The sequence below is a fragment of the Pinus tabuliformis genome, chromosome 1_1, assembly GCF_031772625.1.
Source record: "Pinus tabuliformis cultivar Carrire ecotype Pingquan chromosome 1_1, CPIR1, whole genome shotgun sequence".
NCBI classification, from domain to species: Eukaryota; Viridiplantae; Streptophyta; class Pinopsida; order Pinales; family Pinaceae; genus Pinus; species Pinus tabuliformis.
The window spans coordinates 835,822,193-835,849,229 of NC_142297.1; the positions used below are offsets into that span (position 1 = coordinate 835,822,193).

The 27,037-nt window shown below is 39.4% G+C and overlaps 1 long non-coding RNA gene across 1 annotated transcript in view; it reads right to left on the bottom strand.

Moving 5' to 3' along the window:
- Positions 1-27,037, bottom strand: part of LOC149216732 (uncharacterized) — a 159,913-nt gene that overhangs the window by 28,034 nt on the left and 104,842 nt on the right. Inside the window, exon 4 of the long non-coding RNA XR_016250101.1 lies at positions 11,447-11,529. This is a non-coding gene — a long non-coding RNA (uncharacterized LOC149216732). The remainder of the gene's footprint in view (positions 1-11,446; positions 11,530-27,037) is intronic.

Below are 27,037 nucleotides of genomic sequence, written 5' to 3' on the forward strand. Positions count from 1 at the left end.
CTTCCTCTAACTGAGTTGTCTTTCCTCCCTCCGCCTCTAGAAGAAATCAACTCTGCCTTCGAAACACTAATCTGACCTCCGGCAACTGAATAGACCCTCTTCCGGCAACTCGCACTAGGATTTTTGTCTATTTTCACTAGTTGTAGCGGCCCTCTCTATAGATAATTTAGCCTCCCTTCTCCTATCTCTCCAATACCGGAAAATCACTGGGAATCTCTCTCAAATCCTATTCACAAATTTTTTGTTGCTCCCTCTCTTCGATGCTATTCACCCTGGCTCAAACTGTGCCCTTACTGAAGACTACAAACTGGGTAGCTCGATCTACGATTCACAACTTGATCACTCTGATGCTATCTCCAAGCGTCCAACCTACTCTTAATAATCTCTCATTGGAGTCTCAACGACCATGATTTAATCTCTATCGACAACTAAGATCAATTAGTCTTCATCAATAAAAGTCTCTAGAGCAATCTTGAACATCCTTAATTAATTAACTTTAATTTACCACTTTTCCTAAGTTAGACTTGGGAAATATTTTAATTATGGAAAATTAATTTAATTAAGGTGTTCCCTAAGCTTATCTCATGAAACCTTTTCAGGGTTTTGGAGTTCTAGTGTTCCTTAGACTCTTAGCATCATCCGAGACTAGAACACATGTCCGATACTACACAAACTAACACTCCCTCTTAGCGATGAAGGTGCTCTCCACTACACCCATGTGTCCTCTGAAATAAATGAACTTAGCTCTATCTGCAACCTGCTGCTCTGTGGGAACATGTTGTAGCTAGACTGCTCTATGTTGCTTATGTCTGACTTCTGTTGTACCTCCTTTGTTCACATCTAAACTGATCTGACTCCTAGTCACTTGAAGTCACTGTGAAGAAGAAGTTGACCTGAAGACATTATCTATCAACCACTGCTCTGTTGCTGCTACAACTATTGCAATAGCAAGTTAGATCTCACTTGGTCTCCCTCTGAAGCAGAATTGGGAAATCTCTTTTGGATGGAAACTCCCTCTATGAGTCTCGCTCTGATTGGAATTGTCCCTGCAACTTGCAACTAGGCAATTCACATTGTCCCCTCCAATTCCACGAAATTCCCGCAACTGCACTTGGAAATTTGATCTCTCTTGATTTACTGTGCCCTTGTCTTGTGACTGGATCTGCAACTATCTCATGAGATCTGACTGCAACTAGTTGTGCACTATCTACTGAGCATCTGACTACGCGCAACTGGCTCCACACTATCTCTCACATAACTAACTGTGCCTACAACACTGATCTCCTACCACTGTGATTATGGGCTCCCGTAGCAAAGGTACTGATCCATGTGAAAAACCACTGCGTGTGATCTAGACTTCCTGCTACTCTTTGATGGACCTTGGTCATACAGTAATCTGAAGCATCATGCTCCTCCTCCATGTGGAGGTATCACTGCTATCAATAAAAATTCCTCCAATATAGAGGTTAACTCGTTGATTTCTGTCGAAGTTGTTGTCTATTGCCCTTTCTTGTCCTTCTTCCTCTTTAAGCACTAGGTGATGTAGTGACCAAATTCACCACATCTAAAGCACTTGAACTTCGATAGGTTTTTCTTCTTCTTCTCTACTCCTTTTGAGTTTTATTCCTGACTGTGACCTTTCTTCGCCTTTCCCTTACCTACAAGGGCCACATTCTCCTCTTCCTTCTCCACCTTCGGTCCCTTACTACTATTGTTGAAAACACCCTCTCCAACACTGAGCTGTAGCTCCTCCTAAGTGAAGTCACTCCACATGTGTTCCCAATTTGGTAGCTTGTCTCGTCCAGTGATTCACAGAATGAAAGTTTGCCATTCCTTGGTAAACTTGTTTAGAGTTGTCCACACCAGTTCACTATCTGTTGGCTTCTCTCCTACAACTGCAAGTTATTTTCAGACTCCTAAAATCCTTGTAAGGTAGGAAGTTATGCTCTCATCCTTCTGCATCTTTGTTGTCCTCAACTTCTCCTGGAGAATCATTTTACGATTCTCAAATGGATCTTCGAACAACTTCACAATGGCCTCTCACATTTCCTTTTTCGTATTCTGTTCTATGCGAGACGATATGATCCCGAACCCCGTCTAGGACCATCCTCTTTTCTTTTGCAATGTCCTTCTTGAAATCAAGATACTGGATAGGATCAGTTTGTTCAGCTACAATTGTTGTCACAAACACCTTCAAACCATGCTCACCTAACAAGAATTGCATTTTGGCTTGCCTTCCAGATGCCAAATTTTCAGCCTCCATCAAGTCTGTCTCGATCTCTGAGTCCTACTGTGACCATCTTTGGGAAACTCAAATAAACTGGAGAAATATCTATTGGAAATATCCTTCTCCTTCTGGAAACTCAACCTCTTCTCTAATACACGCACTCCCCTAGAATGCGCAGATTTGCTTCTGTCCTTGCCTTCGGTATCCTTCCCAGAATTCACATTGCCTACTATTTCTACTAGGTAACTCGTTCTACCTCGCGGAAGTCCTGCAAAATCTCGCACATGTACTGCTAAACCTAAAACTCGTACTAGATGGACTGACAAGTCTGTTGGCCTTTTGTTGCTAGAAATCACGGCGTCCTTTCCTCCTTTGGAAAACTCAAAACCCACTGAGAAATAAACTGGAATTTCCCTCACTGTGCTTTTCTCTTCCTACCCTGCGCAGATTTGCAACTACAAACCCTTGCTGCAAATCTTTGCACTCAAATCTACTCTGCGAAATCACTGATCTACTCAACGGAACCCTCTATCGATCAAATACACACAACCTATTGCAACTACTTCTAGGACAAATCAATCTTTTCCTTCACTCTGAATTGTAAGTCGATTTTCATTTCCCAACAATTCGCACTGCCTGGCTAGCCTGTGTAGATATGGAAACGGGTGCTTCAAATCTCCCTTTGAAACAACACAATATACTTCCTTCACTTATGAGCTTCAGTTCTAATCAACAATGCTCTAATACAATGTGAATACACCAACTGGAGTTTAAACTTCTAACTATTAGCAATTTATTTCTTTACAGAAAAGAGCAATTAAATCATTGATGCACTCTTTGCAATAAAAATACGTTGTAGAATATAAAATCAGGGACTGAGAAATAGATGCACACACATAAAAATAGACACCCATATTTTTGAACTAAACGTGCCCGGAAAAATCTCTAAGGGAAAACCGGTGCAACAGATGAGGGTTTATTTTATTATGCAACAATTTGAGAAATAATTACAACTGGATTCTCAACTGGCTATCCTCCGGAAATATACTGGCAAAATAATCTAGATCTCCTCTGCAAATCAACTCGGCCTCTCTCCAACCACACACACTTCCCAACAATTCATTTAGTTGGACTGGAAATGCGCAATGCCTAGCTGAAGAAAATTGTACATTGATCCGGCCTATGAAAACTGAATCGACCCTCTTCCGGCAACTCGCACTGGGGTTTCTGGGTATTTGCACTCGCTATAGTCACCCTCTCTGCAAATAATTCAGCCTCCCTTCTCCTGTCTCTCCAATATTGGAAAATCACAAGGAATCTCTTTGAAATCCTACTCCCAAATTTTCTATTGCACCCTCTCTCTGATGCTCTTCCCTCTGGCTCGAACTATTCCCTCGCTGAAGACTGCAAATTGGGTAGTTTGATCTGCCTCTCACAACTCGATCACTCTGATTCTATCTCCAAGCCTTCGACCTGCTCTTATAATCTCTCATTGAAGTCTCAACGACCATAATTTAATCTCCAACAACGACTAAGATCAATTAGACTTCATTAATAGAATTTTCTAGAGAAATATCGAACATCCTTAATTAATTAAATTTAATTTACCACTTTTCCTAAGTTAGACTTTGGAAATATTTTAATTATGACAAATTAATTTAATTAAGGTGTTTCACAAGCTTATCTCGTGAAACCTTTTCTGGGTTTTGGAGATCTAGTGTTCCTTAGCCTCTTAGCATCATGTGAGACTAGAACACCTATCTACCATTGCAAAAGCTAAAAAAAATTCCCAAATACAAACAAGCATAAGCACCTTATTGCATAATGAATAAAGTACCTTTTGATCATAATTCCATCTTCCAACATGTGCTCTTGACAAATGGCCGAAAAAACATATGACTAATGTAAATGGAAGAGAGATGACCGACACATAACATTGGCTAAAAAGTGGCACATAGGGGCTGCTTGCTGTCGATTGGAAGAGATGAATAGGAGAAGGGGTCACCCACTTTTGGTGGGTACAATAACCTACAAAATCAATAAATAAAAAGCAAAGATCCATGAACAACGACAAAAATACAAAACATAAGGAAAGAGCGTCCACAAGCAAGGGAAGGCACTCTCAAAAGTAGTGTGCATAAATGCGAGGAAGCACTCTCAATGTGAAAATTTCATCTTTCACAACAACTAGAAATTACTTTCCTAATTGTTAATTTGTTTAACAATTTATTTGCAGTTTGCTACGACAAACACCAAATAATTCACACTGTGATTCTCACAAATAAACTGTGAAAGAAAATAGCCCATGAAACCGAGAAAATTCTAGCAAACACACAATGAAAATGACAATATTATTTTTGGACAAATGTCCCTGGAAAAACCCAACTTGGGGAAACCGGTGTAGCATATGAGGGTTCCATTATTATGCAACAGTGAAATCTGAGTACAATCTATGGATGCACAACTGGCAATCCAAACAACAAGAAAATCTGGCAAAAATTATGTAAGGGAATTACCCTTCTTCCACAAGCAACCTTGGCATAACTTTCCTTTAGAAAGCTTGTCCTCCTGGACCCCTCTGTGGAGTGCTTGCGAAGGCCCTATGACGTCTAGCCTCTAAACTTCCTCTCATGAAGTTGTTCTACCTATCCCTACTGAGGAAATCACTTCTCTAGCACTCTGGAACCTCTATCCGACCTCTGGAACTGAAAATGATTTTTCCTCCAGCTAAATTGAGTTGCTCTTCTGAAGCAATTGTGTAGTCCTCTACGCTGCCTCACTAGGAATAACTCAGCCTCCTAGTTGTTGCCTCTTTGCATTTAGAAAACTTCCTCTGGATCACTGTCTCTACTTCGATCTCTAGCTCTCCAGCAACTGTTGTTGCTCTCTGGAAATCGATCGGCCAAGGAAATTCAATTGCCCAAATGTGTTCTCCATCACCACATCGATCCCTTCTTATATCTTCCTATTGGGACTCTAACGACCAAGATTAAATCTTAGTCGACGACTCATATCATTTCTGGATCGATCTGTGTGAGTTTCTAGACTATTCTCACCTTGACTTAATTAAGTATGATTAATTAACTAGTTTTCCTATGTTTAGACTTGGGAAAAAAAAAATGGATTAATAATCTAATTAAGTCATCTCTAGGTGGAATTTCCATAAACAATTTCTGGGTTTTGGAGATCTCATGCATTCTAGACTTTTTACCAATTTTCATGGCTAGAACGCATCTGATGTTATAGAAACTATCACTCCCTCTTAGCGAGGACTATGTTCTCTCTAGTGTTGCACATCCTGCCACAACACCCTGTTTATGTATCAGTTTCTTTCATGTGGTTGATGTCTGGTCATACCGCCCACCAAGCCACTGCACAGCTATGATGCTACATATGTGTTGCTGCTAACGCTGCCATACTGCTGCCAACTCTAAATTTGCACTGCAACTACCTCTCATTTGTTGTTGCTCCAACTAAAACTACTGCAACTGAGAAGCATCCTAAATATTGAATCATTTGTGTTCAATATGATGCATCTGTCTCCCAAGTCTTTGACTACTACTAGCATTTGCACTGTTACTGAAGACTCTGCGCTACTGCCAACTCTACATTGAGCCACTTGCTTTGCTGTTAACACTGTACTGTGCTCCTCAACATTTGACTGCTACTAGTCAGTGACTGTCACTTTGGTACTGACTGCATCAATTGCCATTGATCCATCATGCTAGAGAATACTATGGGCCCCTCGTAGCCAGGTAATGATCCATGAGGTGTACTCCTCAAGGACCCTGCCCACCTCTATAGCTCTTGGGGCTACAACACCAAATCACCCCACCTCACTCTTGGAGGTATATCAGATATCTGCATCGCGAAATCTTCCTTCAACCTAGAGGACAACCTATTTATCTCAGCATGTGTTGCCGCCTAGTCCTGCTTCTCATGCTTGTCCTTCTTTTGAGATGACAATGGGTACTGTAGTGGCCAAACTCGCCACACTTGAAGCACTTGATTTTAGATAGGTCCTTCTTTTTCTTTTGCCCCCCTTTCGCTGACTGGGACCCTTCAATACAAGGGCCAAATTCTCCTCCTCCTCCTTCACACTCTTCGATTTACTACTATTGCTGCCACTGATGGAGCTCTTTAACCGAGCTTGTCTCAACTCCTTGTGCTACAAATTGGCCCACATCCTGTCCCATCTTGGAAAAATGTCTCTACCCAATATACTTTGCAAAAACACTTGCCAATCCTCCAATACACTGTCTAGTGCCAATCACACTAGATTTGATGGTTGAGGCACTGCCACAGCAACTGTACGCTGATCCCCGACCTCTTAAATCTTGGTGAAGAAGAGATCTATGCCTTCTCCCTTTTGCATCCTTATGCATCTCAGTTTTCTTCCAGGAACGTCTTCTATTGCTTGGAAGCACCTTGATATAGCATGGAGAGAGCTACCCACATCTCTTTGGCTATAGCTTTATTTGCCAGATGTGAGACTATATGGTCTCAGAGTCCATCCAGGATCAACCATTTCACCCTTGCCATCTCCTTTATGTATTCTTTGAGTTGATTTTCATCTTGGGGAACTACCACCACATTTTCTACGTAGGCTTTCGGGCCATATTCATCTAGAAGGAATGACATCCTAGCATTCTAGATGACATAGTTGGAAGCTCCATCCAACCTATCCTGATTTCTAAGCCCTATTGTGGCCACCTTTGAATCTGTCGAAAACTCCCCTCTTTCCCTTTGAATGGTTGTTGCTCTACTACTCGCACTCCCCCCTGGAATGCACATGTCTGCTAGCTGCTACTGCCAATTTGCCTAGAAAAATCGAATTTATGAGACTCGAAGTTCCCTGAGAAAAATTTTCCCTTCTATTGTGTGTGATTTTCTCTTCTACCCGACGCTGGTTCTGCTACTACAAAACCCTCTATGTCCAACTAGAAATATTCTCAGTGAAAATTTGAGCTCCTGTTGCTCCCTCTGACTGTTGGAATCACTAACTCAGGAAACTCAACTTTTTTGCAGCCCTACAATTGAAAATCGAATTTTTGGCCTAGTAATTCGGTCTGCCTGTTAATGATCTGCACAACCTCTAGGAATTTAGGCCTGCTATATGCTCTCAGACTCCATCCAGGATCAACCACTTCACCCTTGCCATCTCCTTTATGTATTCTTTGAGTTGATTTGCATCCTGGGGAACTGCCACCACATTTTCTATGTAGGCTTTCAGGCCATATTCATCTAGAAGGAAGGACATCTTAGCATTCTAGATGACATAATTGGAAGCTCCATCCAACCTATCCTGATCTCTAAGCCCTGTTGTGGCCATCTTTGAATCTGTCGAAAACTCCCTCTTTCCCTTTGCATGGTTGTTGCTCTGCTACTCGCACTCCCCCCTGGAATGCACAAATCTGCTAGCTGCTACTGCCAATTTTCCTAGAAAAATCGAATTTATGAGACTCAAAATTTCCTGAGAAAAATTTTCCCTTCTGTTGTGTGTGATTTTCTCTTCCACCCAACGCTGGTTCTGCTACTGCAAAACCCTCTATGTCCAACTAGAAATATGCTCAATGAAAATTTGAGCTCCTGCTGCTCCCTCTGACTGTTGGAATCACTAACTTGGGAAACTAGACTTTTTTGTAGCCCTACAATTGAAAATTGAATTTTTTGCCTAGCAATTCGGCCTGCCTGTTAATGATCTGCGCAACCTCTAGGAATTTAGGCCTGCTACTCACTCTGAGTAGCAAAATTCTTTCCTCTGCTTTTGAGCTTCCCAATTGATCACTCACACTAATACCATGTGAACATTTCATCTATCACAACAACTAGAACTTATTTCATCTATCACAAATAAACTGCGGAAGAAAATAACGTTGGAAACTGAGAAAATTCTAGCACACACACATAATAAAAATGACAATTATTTTTGGACAAATGTCCCCAAAAAAACCCAACTTGGGAAAACCGGTGCAGTAGATGAGGGTTTTATTATTATGCAATAGTGAAATATGAGTACAATTTATGGATGCCCAACTGGAAATCCAAACAACAAGAAAATATGGCCAAAATTATGTAAGGGAATTACCCTTCTTCCACAAGCAACCTTGGCACAACTTTCGTTTCGAAAACTCGTCCTCCCGAACCCTCAACAGAGTGCTTGTGCAGGTCCTATGACATTTAGCCTCTGAACTTCCTCTGATGAAGTCATTTTGCATGTCTCTGTTGAGGAAATAGCTTCTCCAGCACTTTGGAACTTTTGTCCGGCCTCTGGAAATGAAAGCGATTTTTCCTCCAACTAAATCAAGTTGCTCTTCTAAAGCAACTATGCAGTCCTTTGTACTGTCTCACTGGGAATAATTCAACCTCCTTGCTCCTGCCTCTCCAGATATGGAAAACTTCCTCTAGATCACTATCTCTTCCCCTCACTGTCTTTTCTTCGATCTCTGGCTCTTTGACAACTGTTGTGTCCCTCTGGAAATCAATCTGCCAAGGAAATCGAATGGCTCAAGTGTTTTCTCCATCACCACATCGATCCCTTCTTATATCTTCCTGTTGGGACTCCAACTACCAAGATTAAATCTTAATCAATGGCTCATATCATTTATGGATTGATCCATGTGATTTTTTAGACTATTCTCACCTTGACTTAATTAATTATGATAAATTAACCAGTTTTACTAAGTTTAGACTTGGGAAACATTAAAAAAATGGGTTAATAATCTAATTAAGTCATCTCTAGGTTGAATTTCCAGAAACGATTTATGGGTTTTGGAGATCTCGTGCATTCGGGACTCTCCACCAAATTTCGTGGCTGAAACACATCCGATGCTAGAGAAACTAACATTCAAAAGTATTTGAAGGCTAAAGTCAACAGAGAGGAATCACAAACTAATATAATCATGCACAATTTAGAGATGTGCAAGAAAAGCTTCCCCTTCCCAATGAATATATTCATAAATTTTTGGACAAAGGAACTCTAATCCATGGGAAGTGTAATGTATTCACGAAGAAACAAGATAGTAAAGTTATATATTCCATGAGAGAAATAGCAACTAGTCATTGAACTATGGACAAACAAAATCTTGCATATGGACAAAGTTTTTCATAACAATTTGTGACCTCACAAACATCGAAGTAAACAAAAAGTACCAATGCCCAAAAATACAAAGGTCCAATACACATGCAAAGGATGAGGATTTCACTCCTAAAATCAACCCTCAATTAAACTAAATTAAATGGGCGTGAACTAAAAACTTACTTAGATAGTCAAAGGTGGTTGGTTAGTCTTGCATGTAAGCATTTGATGGAAAATCTTGCATATGGACAAAGTTTTTCATAACAATTTGTGACCTCACAAACATCGAAATAAACAAAAAGTACCAATGCCCAAAAAGACAATGGTCCAAGACACATACAAAGGATGAGGATTTCACTCCTGAAATCAACCCTCAATTAAACTAAATTAATTGGGTGTGAACTAAAAACTTACTTACATAGTCAAAGGTGGTTGGTTAGTCTTGCATGTAAGCATTTGATGGACTCGGGTCATAGCGATACTGAGAGGAATATTGCTTTAATGTGATGAGTTACGATTCGATACTAAGAAGAATATTTTTTTAATGTGATAAGTTACAATTCGAAAGGTAAACTACAAAGAAGTATAGCAATTAACTACATTAAATTAAGGGCAGCAAAAGAGTCATGAAGGGAAAGATGAACCGATATACTAGTTTAAAATGATGCTTTCAAAACTCACCATGAGCCATGGTATTGCCATAGGTCATGTTTTTTGTACTACATTCCCTTAAGGAGCAAAATGCCAATTATCATGGAAGCATGGTTGCATATGTTTTGAATGGGAACAGGGTAGGAATGGAAAAGAGTAACAATCAAATAAAGTAGGAAAATATACTGAGCATTTAAGAAAATATTCATGGCAGTTCAAGGGCCAAAGATCTACCATGAGGAAGATAAGAAATCAATCATGTATGGGTGGCAACTTGCAATGTAACGTAATGTAGGGTAGGTTCATATTTAGACTATACCCTAAGGCAGTTTGTCACTTGCATAATGTGTCCAAGAGACTTTGAACTAAGACAACACTACAAACTAGATAAACAACAAGGTCCTTTGTTCATATTAAGACTATACCCTAAGGCAGTTTGTCACTTGCATAATGTGTCCAAGAGACTTTGAACTAAGACAACACTACAAACTAGATGAACAACAAGGTCCTTTGTGCAAGTGGATACCATAGTTCATGGGTTTCCTCACCGTCCACCAACCATGAAAAAGATAAGCATGTTAGTACACATTGTTGTATTGTCCTACAAGGTCCTTTTTTCATATTTAGACTATCCCCTAAGGCAGTTTGTCACTTGTATAATGTGTCCAAGAGACTTTGAACTAAGACAACACTACAAACTAGATGAACAACAAGGTCCTTTGTGCAAGTGGATACCATAGTTCATAGGTTTCCACACCGTCCACCAACCATGAAAAAGATAAGCATGTTAGTACACATTGTTGTATTGTACTTGGGTTCAAATAGATGAGAGGTAAGTTCTGTTCAACCAAAATGAAAACATTATATATAATAAATTAATAAAAAAAAATCATACGCAAAGTCAAAATCCATATGTTACACCAACTCTTGTGGGGCTTGTCGAAGTTTTATGAAAGAACATGTTTGAAACAAAATAAAAAAAAAGATCATGGATTGAACTTGTGTAAGTGAAACTCTTAAAAGAGTAATTTAAAAGAGATCATGTTGCCACCTAAACTATCAGGTTTGTCAAGGTTCCTACAACCCTATACACTATGGCACAATAAACAAACGTCCATTGTCATTTCAATGCATGTCCCCACTCTTTAATACCAACTCCTACCTGAATGACTGTGGAAGAATTCCCTCTATGGGATGCTTCACCCAACAATTAGTAGTAGACTAGTGCCTTAAATGGGGTCTTGGGTGAAGAGGGAAATTAATTTTCTTATTAGGTTGATCTGGAAATGATATTATGCATACAAATCTTTTTGACCAACAAAGTGATTTAAATGGGTTCTTGGGTGAAGAGGGAAATTAATTTTCTTATTAGGTTGATCTGGAAATGATATTATGCATACAAATCTTTTTTACCAACAAAGTGATTTACTCTAAACTTGAGATATTAAACATGTAAACAGTTCATAAAAATAAAAATATAATACACTCACCAAATATATAAGTTGTTCTTGAAACGGACCTTTGGTAAGGGGCTGTCTTGTGTTTTTCTGCTTCTTGTCATCTAACTGCAGATCTGTAAAACATAGAAAAAACAGAAAACAGCAAAAAAAATCTTTCAAGGCCACCCACAAATGTCTATACACTGTAAAATTGATAATCTAGGAGTGGGGCAGCTAGGACAGCAAATGGTATATCAACTTAACCATTCCTAAGCTTCATATGTGCAAGAAATTTGTGTTTCTAGCAAGCTGGAAACTTGTTGCATAAGTCTAAGGGTTCAATACCCATGAGGTGAAAACCCAGAAATTTGTTTTGGTTTGTAATTTAGCTTTCTAATTGTTGTAATTGGCTATAAATAGTCCCAAAACAGTGATATAAACTTTATCAATAAATTCGGTAACTAATACAAGGGTTTTATGAATTTATATGTAGTTGGAAATTGCCCTATAAATAGTCCCAAAACAGTGATATAAACTAGATCAATAAATTCAGTAACTAATGCAAGGGTTTTATGAATGTATACGTAGTTGGAAAACGCCCTCGTACCTTGACTTTTGTTGGTTTTTGTTGGGTCTAAGGATGTATTATTGTAAATTAGTGCAGATTTGCAAAAATTAACTCAATATACCTCATGAAATATGTGCGTTTGAAAGCCCAAAATAAGGTGTAGTTTTCCCTTGGATAAAATCTAAAAATTATCGCTTAAAACACCACAATTAAAGAGCTAATTTGAAGATAAAACTCAGAAAGTGTAAGCTAGTAAATATTTTTATTCTTTATTTTTATAAAACAGAAAAATAAAATGATTTTGAATTTTTATAATAGGATGGTTTCCGAGATATACTTACCTTAGCCCAATATTTACCTTCAAGTGCAGGTTGTGAATTAAAACCACTCTTAAGTTGGCCTTGCACTTCGGACAATGAAATGAGTTTGGAATCCAATAAACCATTTCACCCCAACCTTGTTTAAGATAGTTACACAAGTCCCCCAGTTCAACTAGGTGCTACTTCAAGTGAAGTGTCTCTAATTTTCAGGTCCATTATGCCACTGGAAGAGATATTCATCTAGTTGAAAATATCCCCGATAAGGGTTTGGCCAACCATTATAGCCCCACCCTTGAACAAGTTTTCAACCAAGACTAGGTCCTTGGTTGCATGCTCTAAGTGACTATGTAGCCCCTTGGTGGATCTTCCCCTATATTCTATGTAACTGGAATTTACTTGTCTGTTATTAAGAACTATTTACAACAAGAGCCAAGAGAAAACGAAATAGAAAAATCCACTGATAAATTGTACACAAAATGTTTATAAATGAAAATTTCTTTAGTAACATGTCATTTGGACATCACTCTTTAGTAACATCTGGTGGTTAGTTACAACTTAGTCAAACATGGTCAATAGGTCAAAATAGTTTTCTAGGCCATAGAACTAGGGCAATATTAGGATGTCCGTGACATGCATGATGTCAAAATTGGTCTACCCATTTCCAGCCCTACTTAAATTTTTAGTTTAAAACTCACGTAACTTAGGTGTGGAAGATAGATAGAAAGGACAGTCGAAATTTCTTTAGTAACACCCAATGGTTAGTTACAACTTAGTCAAACATGGTCAATTGGTCAAGATAGGTTTCTAGGCGATAGAACTAGGACAATATTAGGATGTCCAAGACATGCATGATGTCAAAATTGGTCTACCCTGTGACATGCATGATGTCAAAATTGGTCTACCCATTTCCAGCCCTACTTAAATTTTTAGTTTAAAACTCACGTAACTTAGGTGCGGAAGATAGATAGGATAGTCGAAATTCACTTTTTTAGTTTAAATATGGAAATTATTTTAGTGAGTACACCAAGAGGGTTTAACCCAAATTTTGAATTTGCAACGTGTTAAAAATTCATTTTCAATCCTATTTTAGCTGTGGGGAGGCCTCAAATGTGAAAATTACTTGAATGCAATAAACCAATGTTGTGAAAAGCGCGAGCGGGATTAAATCGGTGCGGGGAACAAATTGGAAAAAATCGGAAAAATCGGGAAAAAATCGGAAAAGAGCGGGAAAAAATCGTTTGGTTCAAAAATATTCATTTTTTTCAATTTTTTTAATATCTAAACCATCTACAACATAAAATAAATACATTGACACATAAATATGATAAAAAAACTAATATATAAGATGTTTAATATCATTTCTAGCGCTAAAATCACACATAACATTGAATCATGTCCTGAATAGTAAGTCCTGACTCCTGAGTCCCAACTCAGCCTCAAAATATCAACAAAAAATATGATAATGTATCTCATCATGTCATAATTTCATATACAATAAAATGAGGTCTAATCCTATTGATTTCCTCTGCCCCTCTTGCGAGAAAATGCCACAGCTTTCCCTTTCCCTCTAGATGTAGATGCTAGTGCCTGTGCTGGTGGAGATGGCAGTGGAGTTTGATGTGCTCTAGAAGCTGAAGAACTAGAAGTAGGAGCTATAGGAGGTAGACCACTTCCTCTACTGGTGGCAGGGGTAGCCCGAGCAGGTGGTGTCACCTGGAAACATTACAATCTCCTAATCCTGAAATCCTGAAAAACTGATAAGTCTGCTGGATTTTAAATGAAATCTAAAATTCTACTTTCTCCATATGAAATCCAATGACACTGGAACCACTCTCAAACATCCTGAGTCATTTCATGGTAATGTTAAAAATTTAAGTAAAAGGATGAAAATGAAGATTAAGGAGAATGTCACTTTTACTTTAAGAATTTAACATTACCATGAATAGCATTTCCATACTAGGGCCTAGACTTGATCATTACGCTGCCCCACTCAAAATTTATTTGTTTCTTTCAAAAAATTGCATGAAAAAACCCAAATGACCAAATGAAAAACCAAAAAAAAAATTATAAAATCGTGCTGTCTCGGCAACCCTGCGCTTTTTTCGGAAAAAAATCGCGCTTTTTTCGGAAAAAAATCGTGCTTTTTTCGAAAAAAGCGTGCTTTTTTCAGAAAAAAAATCGGCAAAAAAATAGCCGATTTTTTCGTGTAAAAAGCGCGATTTAATCGCGCTTTTCACAACACTGATCTTGAGGTCTACATGTGACCTTTTAGCCTAGCGGAATGCTTCAAGCAAATTTTTGAGGATTTTTGTTGTAGATTAGTGAAAAATGACTTGATTGCCCTCGTATAAATAAAGGGAAGTCATTTTCAATTAATAATCATCACACGCTCTCTCTCTTTTCTTATCTTGAATGAATGCACACTAGTGTTCTTTTCTTATTCCCTTGGTCACAAGCGATGGTTGACGAAGTGAATTGTTTGGAAAGAGATGTTTTTGCGTGAAGAAACTATTTTTGGATTCTTGAAATGATTCTTGATTGAACGACATAAGTTTATTATCATTTCCTTCAATTTTGCATATTATTTTCTGAAATTAGGGTTTCTCTTGTGCCATATTAAAGTGAAAAATCTTTCATGAAATCTTGTTTCTACATGTTTTGCAAAATTTTCCATTCAGGAATTCATCAAAGGAACTTGTTGTGTTTATCCTCTTATTTTAACTATCCTACTAAAAGAAGTCACTTAGATTTCTGAGAGAAGTTATTTAGTCTTCCACCCTCTACATACAAGTCCTTCTATCATCGACCTCACCCAATTGAATAAAGGCACTAGTCTAGTTGTGGGATCACCTTTTGAAATTTCTCTCTCCCTTATTTTCTGGTAACTAGGGTTAGGATTTGGTGTAAATTTGCATTTAATAGCGATTTTGATTTCCAGGGGAAGTTATTTAGTCTTCCACACTCTTCAACCAAGTCCTTCTATCATGGAACTCACCCAATTGAGTAGAGGCACTAGTTTAGTTGTGGGATCACCTTTTCAAATTTCTCTCCCTTAGTTTTTGGTAACTATCATGGAACTCCCCCAATTGAGTAGAGTCACTAGTTTAGTTGTGGGATCACCTTTTCAAATTTCTCTCCCTTATTTTTTGGTAACTAGGGTTAGGATTTGGTTTAAATTTGCATTTAATACAAGTTTTCTCCTATTTGTTATTGTATTTAGGTGTAAATTAGATGTATTAATATTTGAAAAGGAACATCTATCATTTATTGCATGTTTTCATCCCAAATATAGTGTTCTTGTCTAGGATTTATATTGTTGTTCTATCATTTTTAACCATTAAAAACCTAAATTTTCCCTAACCTATGTTTAACTATCTAATAGCCTAATAGCCTTCAATCCTTTGATGATATAATCATTGATATGTTGTTTCCTTGTTATTATATGCTTTTGTATACCATAAGTATGCATATCACAAAAAGCCTAGTTTATAATAACTTTTCTATGGTTTATTGGGGTTGGAGGAAACTGTACTTTAACATTTCTAACTTTCATCTTGGCCTGCAACGCTTTGCAGGAACCTTCTCCCATAAACATTAGACTTTTATCACCTTTGAACCCTCTATTGAAGACTTATAAGTGATTTATTTAGTCTTCCACCCTCTAAATCCAAGTCCTTCTATCATCGACCTCACCCAATTGAATAAAGGCACTAGTCTAGTTGTGGGATCACCTTTTGAAATTTCTCTCCCTTATTTTCTGGTAACTAGGGTTAGGGTTTAGTGTAAATTTGCATTTAATACAAATTTTGATTTCCAAGAGAGGCTATTTAGTCTCCCACACTCTTCAACCAAGTCCTTCTATCATGGAACTCGCCCAATTGAGTAGAGGCACGAGTTTAGTTGTGGGATCACCTTTTCAAATTTCTCTCCCTTATTTTCTGGTAACTAGGGTTAGGATTTGGTTTAAATTTCCATTTAATACAAGTTTGTTCCTATTTGTTATTGTATTTAGGTGTAAATTACATGTATTAATATTCGAAAAGGAAAATCTATTATTTATTGCATGTTTTCACCCCAAATATAGTGTTGTTGTCTAGGATTTCCATTGTTGTTTTATCCATTTTTAATCATTAAAAACCTAAAGTTACCCTATCCCATGTTTACCTAGGATTTCCATTGTTGTTCTATCCATTTTTAACCATTAAAAACCTAAAGTTGCCCTATCCCATGTTTACCTATCTAATAGCCTAATATCCTTCAATCCTTTTGATGGTATAATCATTTATATGTTGTTTCCTTGTTGTTATATGCTTTTGTGTAACATAAGTAAGCATATCATAAAAAGCATAGCTTACAATAACTTTTCTAAGGTTTATTGGGGTTGGAGGAAATTGTACTTGAACATTTCTAACTTTCATCTTGGCTGGCAAGGCTTTGCAGGAACCTTCTCCCATAAACATTAGACTCTTATTACCTTTGAACCCTCCTTTATTGGAGACTTATAATTGATTTATTTACAAGCTCCTTAAAAGAACCATATGGCTTGAAACTCTAATCATGTATCATGTAAATCTTGCTACAGAAACCTCCCTTGTGATGATGACATCTATTGTCACCTTCTGAAAAGAGAATTCTATTTGTACAAAGAGGGCAAAAGAACAGAGAGGAGGTTGTTGTGCTTTGTAAATTGGAGATTGAAGGGGGAAGAAAAGGTCCAGCTTAAATAGTTTTGGAGAAATTTCCATATTCTCTAAAAACCATTTCATTCACAAACCCCATTTTTCCTTCTTCTTTTTCTAACTCTAGTCGCAGTAACCCATTTTTAACTCTAGCCGAAACCCTTTTGTATATCCAACTCTAGTTGTGTTTCCCATTCCCCTTTGAAATGTTTCAAAATATTTAGAAATCATGTCGAAACCCTCTTTAAGTGTCGGGACCAACAAACCATAATCGCTATCAGCCCTTTTCCCTTTTTGTGATACATATCCGCCCATCATCACTCCTTCCCACTGATTGCGATGGAATCCCTCCTCCACTGATATCACATATCGCAATGTTTCCCCGTCGATTGCCATATCCACCAGTCACCACTCCTCGTTGATTGTGATAATTCTTCCCCCCCGATTGCAATATCTCAATCGGGGATCACACAAGTCAAAGTCCCTCCTCCGCCGAAGTCCATTCCAACTCGCGATTGCGATGTGCGAGAACCCTCCCGAATGCGATATTTTATGTGATATATTCTATATACCATCGTGTCTAGAACATCAAAAATCACCTTAAATCCGTGTTAAAGCCCATTTTCCCTTTTCAATGGTGATATGTGATGTCTTAGTTCCAGATGCGATATTTTATGTATCATGCCTTATGGCAGTTTCGCGTCCGGACAGTCAACAAGCACTATGAAATATGGTAAAAGGGCCCTCTCCTGCATTTACGATTGTGATACCATCAGGCCCAGATCAACGACCCAGAAAGAATCGGCCCAGATCAACGAGCATTAAAACGTCTATTTCGCTTCCGCTCAGTGGCATGGCTATGGTGTTTTTCAGCGTATATCAAGTAGCACGGTCATCAGACGGAGAAAACAGAGGTAACACTAAGTAATGGTCAATTGCAATATCCTGAGTGGGCCCAATCCCACATATCGGCAATCACAATTGTCAAGGGGAGGCACTCCCGTCCTGTAAGGACCTTTAATGTAAAACCCCGATGCGATAGCTCTGCGATGTAGTAACGCAAAGCTTTAAAAGCATGGTGGGTTGGAAGCTGAGGCATTCAAGAAAGGAAGTGCATCATTCAAAATTGGCATGGGTTGACCTAGAAAGGCCCACTGTGACACAAAACCAGGGTCAAAAAATACAGAGTAAATGAAGGCATGGAAGGTCAGGGTTGATGATCCAGCATGGTGCTCCATACAGAGGGAAGACGAAGTACTTCCCAGGTGTCCTCTACGTCTATACTATGGCATTAAACTGATAAGCTGACCGCTCTCAGTTTTGAAGAACGAACGATCCGAGCAGTAAAGGCAGAAGAGATGGGAATTGACTGGGTGGAACAGGAGGCTAGACCATGGGCAAGCAACAACAAGAAGCAAAGGCAATCACAGGGATGGGCATGGAGATATTTTTGGCATTTTTATCTGCTATTATTAGCTTGTTTTGTTGTACTGTAATGTGTCGTTATTTAATAGTGCAATTAATATTTTGTAGTGGTTTTTTGGGCCACAGAGCCATCCCAGGCCGAGACAGCTAGTTGATCTGACAACTGAGGCTCGGCTGAGATATTTTGTTGTAATTATTGTTCAATGCTCCCCTCCACAGATAAATAGTGGGAAGCAACACTTTACACAGGTTCAAAATCCTAAAGAAAGAAGTACACGTTATTTTCAGACTGTATGACTTTATGATATGCATCTTTCAGAATAATAAGGGAATGGTGGTGATTCCCACTTCGAGTACTACAATATGTTATCCCTCTGTTAAATTCCATTATGTTCATGTTTCTTCTCTGAATTCATGTAATCGTAGCTGCTAGAAATGTTTCATACTTTCTTACAGATTCATTTGTATTGACTTGTTAATGCATGTGCCTGTATGGATTGTGAGATCATATCTTTAAATTGCGCTCCATGAAACATCGCACCCAATATCTCTTTCGTCCATTATATCTACCTGTAGCTCAAACAAGCATCAAAATTCTTGATGCTTCAAGCTCTATATGATAAGCGTAGAATTCCTAACGCTTCAAGCTCTATGTGATGAGTTACTCCTCGTTATCCTCTCTCATTGCTCCGTCAAAGCTTATTAAACTGTAGGTCCTTCAACTACTCGGCCTCCACTATTTTATGCATATATTTCTGTGAATTGTATATGTGAAGAAGTACCAGAAATACATGGCTTACGCCTTTAGATGAATGAACCAACCCACGTTGTTTATTATAAATATATAAAATATATGTGATGTCTCCAGTTTCCTAAGAATCATATGAGACACAGAGAATCTAGATGTGCCCAGGCACAGGTCATGTAAGTAATCCAAGGTTGTCTCTGGGAGCGACAACATCTTCTGGCGTCACTGCCGGGAACGTATTGAAGGATTTTTCCCCTGGGATATGACAAGTTAAGCACTCTTTGTGTAGGTGAGCAAAGACATTCTGATTGCATCCTCATCACCTTGGCGACTCCACAAATCCCATTATCATTTATCATCCTGGCATTTAGAAATCCTCACACTCGCTCAGATACCTCTCAACAAAAAACCCTGTTTGTATCTAACCCAGAGAAATTAATTTTCAGGAAAGTTTGGAAGGAGAAAACTCCTACTGCCTATGCTACTGCCTCATCATTTTTTGAAGTTTCCTCATCCAGCTCCCAACCTACTGTCACTCACTGCTTAGAATCTACTCCTAAGGTACTTACGTACCCTGCTCTCGGTCTATCCACTCCAACCACTGTCGTTCTGACCCAAGTTCCTCCAACAAATCTCAATCCCCCTCCATTAATTCAGATGGATGTTTCGGGTTTCTTATTGAATAAATATGCCCCTCTTGATTTACCTCAACCTCTAAGTGCTATGCCTCAGGACTACTCAAAGCTTTTACCTAGGTTCAATGGGGAGGATGAAAACACTGCACAGAGACACATTGAAACCTTTTGCGCTTTTGCTGAGCTTATAAATGTAGAAAAACTTGATGTGGTCCTGATACTTTTTGTACAATCCCTTGATGGAGAGGTCAAAAAATGGTTTAAAGCCCTACCCAATGCCTCCATCTGTTAATTTATGGTATGTTCTATGCTTAGAGCAGTTTACTTCTTTTCTTATTATTATCCATAGATTAGCAATCACATGTACATTAAGTAAAGTGTAGATAGAACATTAAACAATTGACAAAAAAACAAGCCAAGACAAGAGACACAAGATGTGGCGGCTAGTCAGGGACAAACCCCAATATGGGGAAACCCTTTGATCAAATCTTCTTTTTATCTTCAATAATTCAGTAGAGAGAAATAGTACATAAATCTGATTTACATTAGTAGCAGCAAACCCTAGATCAACCCTCAACTAGGGCAGACAATATCTTGCAAATTGACCATCGAATCGGCTTGATTCCTTCAACAAAAAATGCGGGCTTCTGAGGAGAGTCAGTTCCACCTACAACGCAGTTCTGAGAGAGAGTCTGATGGTCAACGCTGGTCAAACTTCCGATCTGCAGTTACAGCCCTAAATCTGCGTCCTTCCTTCCACACGTGTGAGAGAAGAGTCTCTTTCTGCATAGTAGGAGAAGAGCCTCTTTTCTGTGCAGGAGAGAGAGAGAGAGACATGTGATGAGATGAGTGTGTCCAAATGAGGAAAATACCTCCTATATTTATATACAAATGTTGATGATTGAATAGACGCGACTGTTGGGCTTCTGAGCCTACATGAGTTGCTGGTCGGTTTGATAATTATTCCATAATCAAAATAAATTCATATTTCCATAAATACTTATCGGAATTCGATGATCTTTAGATCAATCCTACACCTCTCGACGAGAGGAGTCTAATAAAAATATTATCAGCCATGAATAAGATGACCCATATGGAGTTTGGCCCTAGTTGCCAATTTTAACAGTCCCTCTGAACTAGGGAGAACTCCATTTGCAATTCGTCTGTCGGTCGCTACTATTCATCCATCAAATGCACTGCCCTGTACAGCTTGACCCCTGCTCTGCTCTACTCTATTCTGCCTGCTCTGCTCTGTTTTGTTCTGCCCTGTTCTGATCTGCTCTGCTCTGCTCTGTCCAAATTATGAAGAAGAAGAAATGATCGAGGATGTATCATACCATCCTCCACTGACTCAAAGTCAGTCTCAGAGTGTGTACCACTGGTCCCAGACTAGTCCTCAACCGACCCAAAGTCGGTGTCATAATGGGTACAACTCCTACCACTGGTCCCAGACCAGTATCATTGATCCCAGATCAATGAAGGTCATCTTAGCATAGGGAGTATGGTAGATATAGCGATGCATCCATCGGTACTACTATGGTCCCTATCCTCATTTCCCTGCTCATTGATCAGATGAGAGGTACTTCCCATGAGTCCTAGACTGCATGGGTAGGATGCCTCGATAGGAGAACTAATCAATCCCGTCCACAGGAGAGCGAATCATCCTGTCCCACAAGAGAGCGAATCATCTTGTCCACAGGAGAGCGAATCATCCTATCCACAGGAGAGCAAATCATCCTGTCCACAATTGCCATGGAGAGCACATCATCCAAACCTCACAGGAGAACTAACAATCCTGCTACATAGTTGCCATGGGGTGTCATAGGGAAAGTTTTGATTCTTTTACCTTGTACACGTACATCACCAGGGGATGGTGAGTCACCCTGTGGTCATATGTTGCTCCAAGAAGTACCCCGCGTCCCCCGGAGCTCCCAGAGCTCAATACATCATACAGGACCCTCATCAGAGGGTTTCTGAACGACACCAAGTCATTCTCGGAAAATCAAAAATTTGACCTTTCATAGGGGCTTTGTCAGAATGTCGGTGACCTGTTCATCTGTACCAATATGTTGGAGCCTTATAGCTCCCTGTTGCACCATATCTAAAATATAGTGGTACCTGATATCGATATGCTTGGAGCAATCATGAAATATGGGATTCTCTGACAAATGAATCCCACTCTGGTTGTCACATAGGATCACGGTGGTATCCAATGTAAATCCAAACAGCTCACTGAAGAGCTTTCGCAACCAGACTGCCTCACAGGAGGCCATGCTAGCAGCAATATACTCTGCCTCGGTGGTGCTCAAAGCCACCGACTTCTGCTTCCTACTCATCCAGGATATCGAAGCAGATCCCAAGGAGAAACAACACCCGGAAGTGCTCTTACGATCCACCACACTGCCTGCCCAATCAGCATCAGTGTATCCAAGTAGTCTCACATCTTTGGCAGTGTATCTTAACCCATATGTAATTGTGCCATGAAGATATCTTAACAGATTCTTGGCACCAATCCAATGTATGTGGTGAGGTTCAACCATATGTTGACTTAATGTGTTGACTGCAAAGCATATATCTGGACGGGAGTTCACTAAGAACATTAATGCTCCGACGAGTTGCCGATACTCGGTGGCATTTCGTAAAACAAGTCCAGCAGCACTACTGCTTAACTTCTTGAAGTCAAGCTCCATTGGGGTAGTTACAGGCTTGCAATCCACCATACCGAATCTTTCCAATACCTTCACCACATATTTTCCTTGAGATAGGAAAATTTCCCTTGGCTTCTGCCACACTTCAAGTCCTAGGAAATAGTGCATCAGTCCTAGGTCCTTCATTTCAAATTCAGAAGCCAACTCCCTCTTACATTTGTGAATGAGAGGGTTTGCACCTGTTAGAAAGAGGTCATCCACATACAACACCAGTATGAGAGGTTTGTCATCTTCAACCTTAAAGTAAAGGTTAGGATCGAATTCACTCCTAGTGAATCCCAGCTTCATCAAGTAGCTATCGATCCTCTCATACCATGCTCAGGGTGCTTGCTTCAGCCCATAGAGAGCCTTCTTCAACCTGCATACATGAGATTTTCAATCATACATCTCAAATCCTTCGGGTTGCTCCACGTAGACCTCTTCTTTGATCGAACCATGCAAGAACGCGGTCTTGACATCCATCTGATGTAGGTTCCATCCTTGTGAAGCCGCAAGGGCTATGATCAAGCGGATGGTGGTATATCTAGCAACAGGTGCAAATATCTCGTCATAGTCTATACCTTCCTTTTGGGAGAAGCCACGAGCGACAAAATGAGCCTTATACATTTCCATACTTCCATCTGCTGCATGGCTTTATCTTGTAAAGTCGTTTAGAAGTGACAACTGTCTTGTCCTGGGGTCTGAGAACTACTTCCCGGACATCATTCTTCATAATAGATTCATATTCTTCGGTCATAGCATCCTTCCATACTTGATGCTTGACCACATCTGAGAATGATGAAGGCTCATTTTGTATGATCGTGCTCATGATGGTCAAGTATCCCTGATACCTGTTAGGTTTCTTACTTTCACGAAAGGTTCCTCGGGGTGCAGTATGTCTTCAGCATCATCGAGTAACCCCCTAAGCTAAGAGGGCCTCTTCCTAGAAGAGGAAGGCTCAGGTGGATCAATAGGATCCATGGGTTCATCCACATCGGGCATTGTTACATCATCTTTTTGTTTCAGTTCCCTAGTGTCAGCTTCCTGAGAGCTCCTCAAAGTAGGAAGATTGTCCACTTTGTTGAGAGCCATATCTTCGTCAAAGGTGACATCATGACTAATCACGACTTCCCTTTGACCGGCTACATAGATTCTATAGCCCTTAGTATTTTCACCATAGCCCACAAAGATTCCTTTCTTTCCAGATGCACCCAATTTATTCCTTTTCTCTTTCGGCACATGAAAATATACAGGGCTTCCAAAAATTCTAAAATGAGATACATCAGGTTTCTTACTGGTGAACATTTCTTCAGGAGTCTTGGAACCCAATGCTTGATGAGGGCATCAGTTTTGTACATATACAGCGGTGTTTGCAGCTTCGGCCCATAGAAACTTCGGAAGTCTTTGATCATGGAGCATGGCACGGACAGCTTCCACAATCATACGGTTCTTCCTTTCCGCCACACCATTCTGTTCAAGAGTATATGGTGTAGTAGTCTCCCTCTTAATGCCAGCTTCTTTACAAAAGTCATGAAACTCGTTAGATTCATATTCAATCCCATTATCAGTGCTTAAGATCTTGATCTTCTTTTCGGTTTGATTCTCGATCAAGGCCTTGAAGTGTTGAAAAACACTTCATCCTTCTTTTTCAAGAAGTATATCCAAGTCTTTCGAGAATAGTCATCTGTAAAAGTAAGGTAATATGAATATCCTCCCAAGGAGTTCACAAGCATCATACCAAATATGTCTGATTGAACCAACTGTAATATATCCGAGGTCTTGCTTTGGCTTGAGGGGAATGGTCCCCTTTTGAGCTTTCCTTCAGCACATCCCAAACATACACCTTCTTTCTCTACTCGGAATTCGGGCATCCCTGTCACCATTTGTCTTACATCGGGTAGAGCTTTATAATGAAGGTGTGTAAACCTCCGATGCCAAAGTTCGGACTAAAGAGATGTGTCACAAGACATGATACCTAGCGGACTTCCACCAACCTGATATAATGAATCAACTCGAAACCCAAGAGTGAAGGAATTTTTAACATTGTTTTTCCATACACGTACCTTGCCATCACTGAAGGTCACCTTGTAGCCTTTGTCTTCCATTGCCAAGATGGACACTAGGTTCTTTTTTAGGTCAGGTACATCTAATACATCCTGTAAGTGGATCGTATTACCTTGATTCAATTTAAGAGAGACATTGCCTACACCTTTCACGGGATATTTCATATTATCTCCAAGGGAAATTTCCAGGTTAGTTTCTTTCTCTATCAGATTATGGAGAACCTCTTTGTAACCAGTGAAGTGCCTCAAGGCACCACTATCAATAAGCCAAATTCCCAGCGAGTCTGAAGGAAGAGAGGTAGATAGAGCAACTGGTAGATAATATTCATCCTGCTTATTGTCAATAGTGTTAGATTCATACCTGGAATTTCTAGCCTTCTTGAATGATTGTCCTCTTCCTTGATTTCCAGCACTCCTTTTACCTCTGCTATTAGATTTTCCATGCCTTTGATTGCCATGAGAGGGATTTTGATCATCGTCCCGGTGTGAGTCCCTTCTATCAGGCACTCCCTTGCATAGTGACCTACTTTATCACAAATGTAACATCTTCCTTTTCTTCCACCCTTAGGTCCAGCCTTTCTTTTTTATTTAGTCCCGGAATTATTTCTTTTCTTAGCATGAGAAGAAAAGGTAGCAGGAGGACCTTTAGGCATGGGAATTTCTTGCTCTTCTATCCTTGTTTCTTCTTGAATGCATCTTGCCATTAATTCCTCGAAACCAAGAATTACATTATTGTTGAGAAGAGTAGTCCTGAACATGTACCATTTAGATGGTAATCCTCCAAGAGTCGTGAGTGCCATTTCCCTATCAGTAATAATCTCCCCAATAGATAGGAGATCGTTCCTGATCTCGGTGATTCTTAAGAAGTATGCTTACATACTCTCATCTTTTCCCTTCTTAATTTCCTTCAGCTTATTTCTAAGAAACAAGACTTGATTTGCATCATTAACTTTAAATAAACTCACCAGTCTATCGTAGATTTCCTTGGAGGTGTTTAGGTCGAAGATGTAGGCCACCAAGCGCTTGTCGATAGAGTCCCAGATGATCTTCTTTGTTTTGACTTCGCCGGTTTTCCATTTGTTCCGAGCAGCAGCGAGTGCATTTGATGGAGGCTCAACAATATTGCCTCTCACATGGTCCAACACTCTTTGATCTTCTAAGGTTAGATCGAGAGACATCTTCCATCTGTGATAGTCAGCTTTCTCACGAAGCTTGTCTTCGGCAGGGAAGAGTGTCGAGGACCCCATAATTCTTTTAGGATAGCCTTGCCAATCTTCTCTTCGGTGATTGCTCTTGCTCTTGCTCGGGCTTTGTCTTCACCTCAGCTCTGATACCATGTTAATTTATGGTATGTTCTATGCTTAGAGAAATTTACTTCTTTTCTTATTATTATCCACAGATTAACAATCACATGTACAGTAAGTAAAGTGCAGATAGAACATTAAACGATTGACAAAAAACAAGCCAAGACAAGAGACACAAGATGTGGCAACTAGCCAGGGACAAACCCCAATATGGGGAAACCCTTTGATCAAATCTTATTTTATCTTCAATAATTCTACAGAGAGAAATATTAGATAAATCTGATTTACATCAGCAGCAGCAAACCCTAGATCAGCCCTCAACTAGGGCAAACTATATCTTGCAAACCGACCGTCGAATCGGCTTGATTCCTTCACCAAAAAATGCAGCCTTCTAAGGAGAGTCGATTCCACCTACAGCGCAGTTCTAAGAGAGAGTCTGATGGTCAACGCTGGTCAAACTTCTGATCTGCAGTTGCAGCCCTAAATCTGCGTCCTTCCTTCCACACGTGTGAGAGAAGAGTCTCTTTCTACGCAATAGGAGAAGAGCCTCTTTTCTGCATAGGAGAGAGAGAGAGAGAGATGTGATGAGATGAGTGTGTCCAAATGAGGAAAAGACCTCCTGTATTTATATACAAATGTTGATGATTGAATAGATGTGATTGTTGGGCTTCTGAGCCTACATGAGTTGCTAGTCGGCTTGATAATTATTCCATAATCAAAATAAATTCATATCTCCATAAATACTTATCAGAATCGGATGATCTTTAGATCAATCCTACACCTCTCGATGAGAGGAATCTAATAAAAATATTATCAGCCATGAATAAGATGACCCATATGGAGTTTGGCCCTAGTTGCCAATTTTAACACCATCACTACCTAGGAGGAACTCGAAAACTCTTTCACACAAAAAAAGGGGTGAAAAGAGAAGTCATGAGTATGTCCTCACAGATTTCAATGCTATAAGGAAGAAGCCCGAAGAGGATATTTCAGAATTCATAAAAAGATTCAATAAGCAGTATAATAACTTGCCTGGTGAAATAAAGCCTCCTCAAGTTGTTGCTTGTGTAATATTTGTGGGAGTTTTTGAATCTGACTTTGGTTTTACCCTAAGAGAAAGGAAGTCTTGCACTTTGGATCAACTCCAAGTTTATGCCCTTGAGGTAGAAGCAAATTTCACCTCGGCAGGGAAGTCAAGAGGTAAGGATGAACC